Source organism: Echinops telfairi, unplaced genomic scaffold, assembly GCF_000313985.2.
Source record: "Echinops telfairi isolate 266 unplaced genomic scaffold, ASM31398v2 ScPeMD7_7459;HRSCAF=8497, whole genome shotgun sequence".
NCBI classification, from domain to species: domain Eukaryota; kingdom Metazoa; phylum Chordata; class Mammalia; order Afrosoricida; family Tenrecidae; genus Echinops; species Echinops telfairi.
Window position 1 is genome coordinate 4,185,639 of NW_022111359.1, and position 5,467 is coordinate 4,191,105.

A 5,467-nucleotide genomic window follows, 5' to 3' on the forward strand; every position below is an offset into this window, starting at 1 on the left:
GGGGCATGGAGGGATAATCAGTGAGGGGAGGGGTGAAGATCAGAGGAACCCTCTCAAGGGCAGGGCTGCAGGAAGGGGAGATGAATGCGCCGCCCGAGGGGTAGATGATGGACAGACAGAGGGTCGGCTGAGATCCTGGCGGCCTCTGCTGTCTCCAGCGTGTCCCCAGCTTCCCTGACGCCAGGCAGGCGTCCCCCTCTCCCCCCACAGCCAGGGATCGGATGTCCTGGAGCGGGTGCAGCTGACTGCAGAGAAGGTCAGCTAATTCCACAAGCACTTCCTGATTGCTGAGGGTGGCTGCGGGGCAGGAAGAGGGCAGCAGCCAGTGGGAGGGGCCAGGGAGAAGTGGCCAGGAGGAAAGCCAAGCAGACCTGAGCCGGTCCATCACTAAGCCTCAGTTTCCCTCGTTGTATAAGTAGGGCGCGACCATCCATTGCATGGAGTCGGCCCAGCCCGCCAGGGAGTAACTGCCCCAGCCCAGGCTGGCTGCATTCCCAGGACCGGCTGTGGATCGGACCAGTTGGGAGCCAGGTCTTAGCATCCCCAGGACCAGGTGTGGATCGGACCAGTTGGGAGCCAGGTCTTAGCATCCCCAGGACCGGCTGTGGATCGGACCAGTTGGGAGCCTGGTCTTACTCCGATGCTTTTGAGAAGTCAATTGCTGGGCCTTTCTCCATAGTCTGGACCCGGACACTCCGCCAAAACCGGTCCAGCACCCTAGCACCCTGGGGCCAGCGCGGCCTGAACCCTGAGGTCAGAGACAAGCCGAACCAACCTCATCTCACCCAACACCCATCAGGGTTTCAAGCAGGGCGGTCACCACCAGGAGGAGCCCTGGTGGCACAGACGTGGCTGCCTGGCAGTGGTGTTTCTCGGTGTGGCTTTTCTATGCAGTGACACCCCGCCTCGTGGCTGCAAATCAGGTTCCCAGGGAGCTCCCTCAAGGGGGGTCAGTTTCACCATGCCCCTGACATAAACGCGAGCCATCGGAGAAGCAGGGGAAGCCCACGGCCACGGACAAAGAGCCATGGACAGATCGCCCACGAGATCCCTGTGTGGAGAGGTGGCAGCCCCACTGAGACCACGAGACAGAGTGCTGAGCTGTCCGGCCCACAGACTGAGTAAAACCTTGGGGTAAGAGGCCACCTGGGAAAGTGGGGTTTACCAGCCCTAAGGGAGCTTTGTCCTGAGCAGGGCAGAGGTCAAGGGGCCTGCCTCCTGGCTCAGTACCCGAGAGAGACGACATGGCAGAGAGAGATACTGCCGGGAACGACAAGAACTATATCCTGAGTGTTTTCTGATCCTGACTTGTCAACCTGTCAACACCGTGGCTATTGGGCAGGAGCTCTGGGTGGCCACTGAAATGGATAATAGAGTCAAGCAGAGAAGCCGAGCACCCTGGGAAGGTCAGTTGGTGACAGGGTCAAGAAGGGTAGAGGCATGTAGGACTCCTGTCTCAGTGATAGGTAGCCGGCATAGGGGAGAGGGGGCTGTCGCTCCCATGCCTGTCCAGGCATTGTAGAGGAGGTTGGGAGGAAATCAGGCCAGTATTAGCCACCCATGAAGAACCCAAACTGGGCATGCTCCAAGTGGGGGGCTGTGGCCCTCCAGCCAGGTGGGCGGTACACCTGGGCGGCCAATGGGGCTGACCAAGACCTTCAACCCCGCCTCCCCAGCCAGAGGGTTGAAATACTCTGGCAGCCCGAAGGCGGCCTCTTTTTTTCAACCTCGCTCCTGTTCAGTGCCAGGTGGAGGGGACTCCCTTTTCTCTTTTTACCCTGCCCCGGGCCACTCATGCATGCCACACGCGCTCTCTGGCCTCAGTTCCGCACGAGTGGGCGTCCTGTCCCACGAGGTTGCTCGTGCCCACTGGGGACCCCTCCCGGTTTGGCGCGCGTCACCCCTGAAACGTCTCCCGTCCTTCATGCAAAACCCACTTGGATCACAAACCAGGCTCTGGCGTGGAGTTCTACTCGTGCAAAACCCAGAACCGAGGTGTTACCTACCCACTGGAGACCCCTCACACTGGAATTCAGCTTGGGGCTAGTGAGTTCTCCCCACCCACCTCCGACCCCTTGTCTAGTCAGAGAAGGTCACACGGGGCCCCAAGGCATTTCCTCAGCTGCAGGTGACCATGATGCGATCTACTGTACTGGGAAATCGGGGACTCACTGGGCTGTTAGTTCCTGTGCACTGATGACTGTGAGGCCGTGGGTGCTGGTAGTGCAGACAGGGAGGGAACCGAGGGGGTGGGGGTGCTCCCTGCTCTGGACAAACAGCCAAGCTCTTTGTTCACGCATGGAGACCGACGTGGTGCACACACACACACACCTGCAGGGCGAATGGGGTGCACCACCTGCGTGGGCTGCGGCAGGAAGTGGGGGGGGGGAACGGACACCCACTAAGTAAGATGAGCCTGGCCCTGGAATTCACCTGGATGCCTAAGAGCCTCAGACCGCTTTCAAAATCAACCTCCAGGAACCCTAGTGGCGCCTCGGTGGAGCGCCCGGCTGGCACCTCCGAGGCTGGCGGCTCAGGTTCCAACCCACCCGCCCTTCGGAGGGATCCAGGTGAGGCTGTGGGCTTTCATAAAAGCTTACAACCTCAGGACCCCCGCCTCCCGCCCTGGGCGGCTCTGCTGCTTTCCGTGGGGTCCCTGGGAAGGGTCCTGGTCTAGGGAGGGTGGTCAGACTCACTTGGAAAACTGTTCGGAGAAACCAACCACCGTTTTCTTTCTTTCTTCGTTTTTTGTTGGATGAGTACGGAAAATCCCTGAAATCTTAGCCACACCTCTCCTCACCCAGCAGCTAAGTCCTCTCTCTCTCTGTCCCTCAGCCTGTCAGCCACCTGGTCCCTTGGCCTCTGCCCCGGTGGTCCAGGAAGCCTGTCTGTCTGTCTGTCTCGCAGCCCCATGTCTGGGCGCCGCTCCTCTGCTCTGCCTCATGGTCTCCTTGCCTCGGTCTCCAGTCTCGGCCTGGCTCTTTCCCTCCGTCCGTGGTCTCTGCATGGGAAAGTCAGACATTGGCTCCGGAAGACCGCAGGAGTGTAGATGCGTTTGAATTGGGCGCTGGAGAAGGGCACGGAAAGTACTGTGGACTGCTAAAGGGACAAACAGGTCTGTCTTGGAAGAAGCAAGGCCGCAGTGCTCCTCAGAGGCCAGAATGGCAAGACTTGGTCTTATCAGATTGTCAGGAGGCTCGTCCCTGGAGAAGGACCTCGTGTTGGGGACGGCCCCCGGCGAGATGGAGTGACCCCGTGGCTGCGACAATGGGCTCAGGCAAGGAACGATGGCAGGCCGGGCAGCTGTGCACAGGGCCGCCATGGGTTGCAGTCCACCTGATGGCACTTACCAACACCAAAACAACAGCATGGTCTCTGCGCCGCTCTCCGGTGCCTCTGGCCTCGGCCGCCATCACTTCTGACGGAGATCTAGAACGCTCTCCCGACGCGGGGTCTGGGCTTTCTCTCTGTCCAAGACGAGTGCTGTGTGCTGAGGGTTGGCTTTGCTGGAGCTGTGGTTTAGTCTTTAGCTGAAAACAAAGGGTGTGGCTAAAGCCACATCCTCTGATGGGGGTCTAAAGATACAATCCACCCCAATCCTGTAACGGAGAAAGACTTCCAAAATGGGGGGATAGCCACGGCATAGAGTCCAGAATTGTAATGCATCATATCAGGCAGGAGTGGAAAACCGTTTTCTCTGCCATTTGGATATTGATAACATCATTTGAAAACAACAAAATCTACCAAACTTACTGCCATTGAGCCCATTCTGACTCAGGATGACCCTGTAGGACAGGGCAGAACTGCCCCCTGTGGCCTTCCGAGACTGTCACTCTTTACGAGAGTAGAAAGCCTCATCTTTCTCCCTGGGAGAGACTGGTGGTCTCAAACTGCTGACCTTGCAGTTAGCAGCCGAACGCATAACCACCATGCCACCAGGGATCCCTAAGGAATTGTGATTAGGTGCTCCCTAGTTGGCTCCGTCCCATATCAACCGGATGCACAACGGAAGGAAACACTGCCCGCTCGGGAGCCGTCCTCATGATGTCCCTGTGCCTGGCTGACCCCATCGCGGCAGCCACGGTGTCCCTCCATCTCCTCCAGGGCCTTCCTCTTTCTGACCGCCCCTGCACTGGACCGAGCACGCTGTCCTTCTCCAGGAAGTGGTCCCTCCTGACAACAGGTCCAAAGTCTGTAAAACAGAGTCCCGCCTCCAGGAGCACGCGGGCCTTGCTTCCTCCGACACAAATCTTTCAAGCAGTCTGTGGTACTTCCCATATTCTCCTCCAGCACCACAATTCAAATGCACAGATTTTTCCTCATTCTTCCTTAGCCAGTGTCCCACTTTCAACTGCACATGGGGCAATGGCTTGGGTCAGGGGCTCCTTAGTCCCCAAGGTAACAGCCTTGCTCTTTAATGCAAGAACGAGGTCTTGTGCAGCAGATTTACCTCACGCAGTAAGTCTTCAGATCTCGTGACCGCTGCTTCCAGGATCGTTGTTAGTGGATCCAAGCAAGGCGAAACCCTTGACCTCCACTGCAGCCTCTTCTCCGTTTATCATGTTACCTGTTGGTCCAGTTGTGCGGCTTTCTGTCTTCCTTACAGTGAATCATAATCCATAGGGAAGCCAACAATCCTGGATCTTCCATCAGCAAGGGCTTCAAGTCCTGCTCACTTTCAGCAAGAAGGTTGTGTCTTCTGCATACGGCAGGTTGTTAATAAACCTTCCTCCAGTCCTGATGCCCCACTCTTCAGCTTCCCGGGTGATCTGCTCGGCGCACAGAGTGAACAAGGAAGGTGAGAGGATGCTACCCTGCTGCACATCTTTCCTGACTTTACACCACGCAGCACACCCTTGTTCTGTTCACAGAACGGCCTCTTGATCCACATACAAGTTCCTCCTGAGCACCATGAAGTGTTCCGAATCTCCATTCTTCTCCACAGTGTAGGATGGTCCACACAGTCGAATGCCTTTGCACAGTCAACGAAACGCGAGGAAACGTTTTTCTGGTCTTCTCTGCTTTCTGTACATCCATCTGACAGCAGCAACGAGCTCTCTTGTTCCACGTCCTCTCCTGAATCCGGCCCGAACTTCTGGCTGCCCCTTGTCAATGTGTTGCTGTAATCGTTGATGGATAATCTTCAGCAAAATTTTACTTGTGTGTGTTATCAATGATCTTGTTCTAGAGTTTGAACATTCCGTGGGGTCCCCTTTCTTCGGAAGGGGCACAAACGTGGATCTCTTCCCGTCCGTTGGCCAATTTGCTGTCGCCCACATTTCCTAGCACAGATGAGAGAGCACTTCCAGTGCTGCTTCAGCTCGCTGAAACATTTCAATGGCTCTTCCATCAGTTCTTGGAGCCTTGTTGTTGTTGTTGTTGTTTTTAACATTTTATTAGGGGCTCATACAACTGTTATCGCAATCCATACACACATCAATTGTGTAAAGTGCATTTGTACATCATT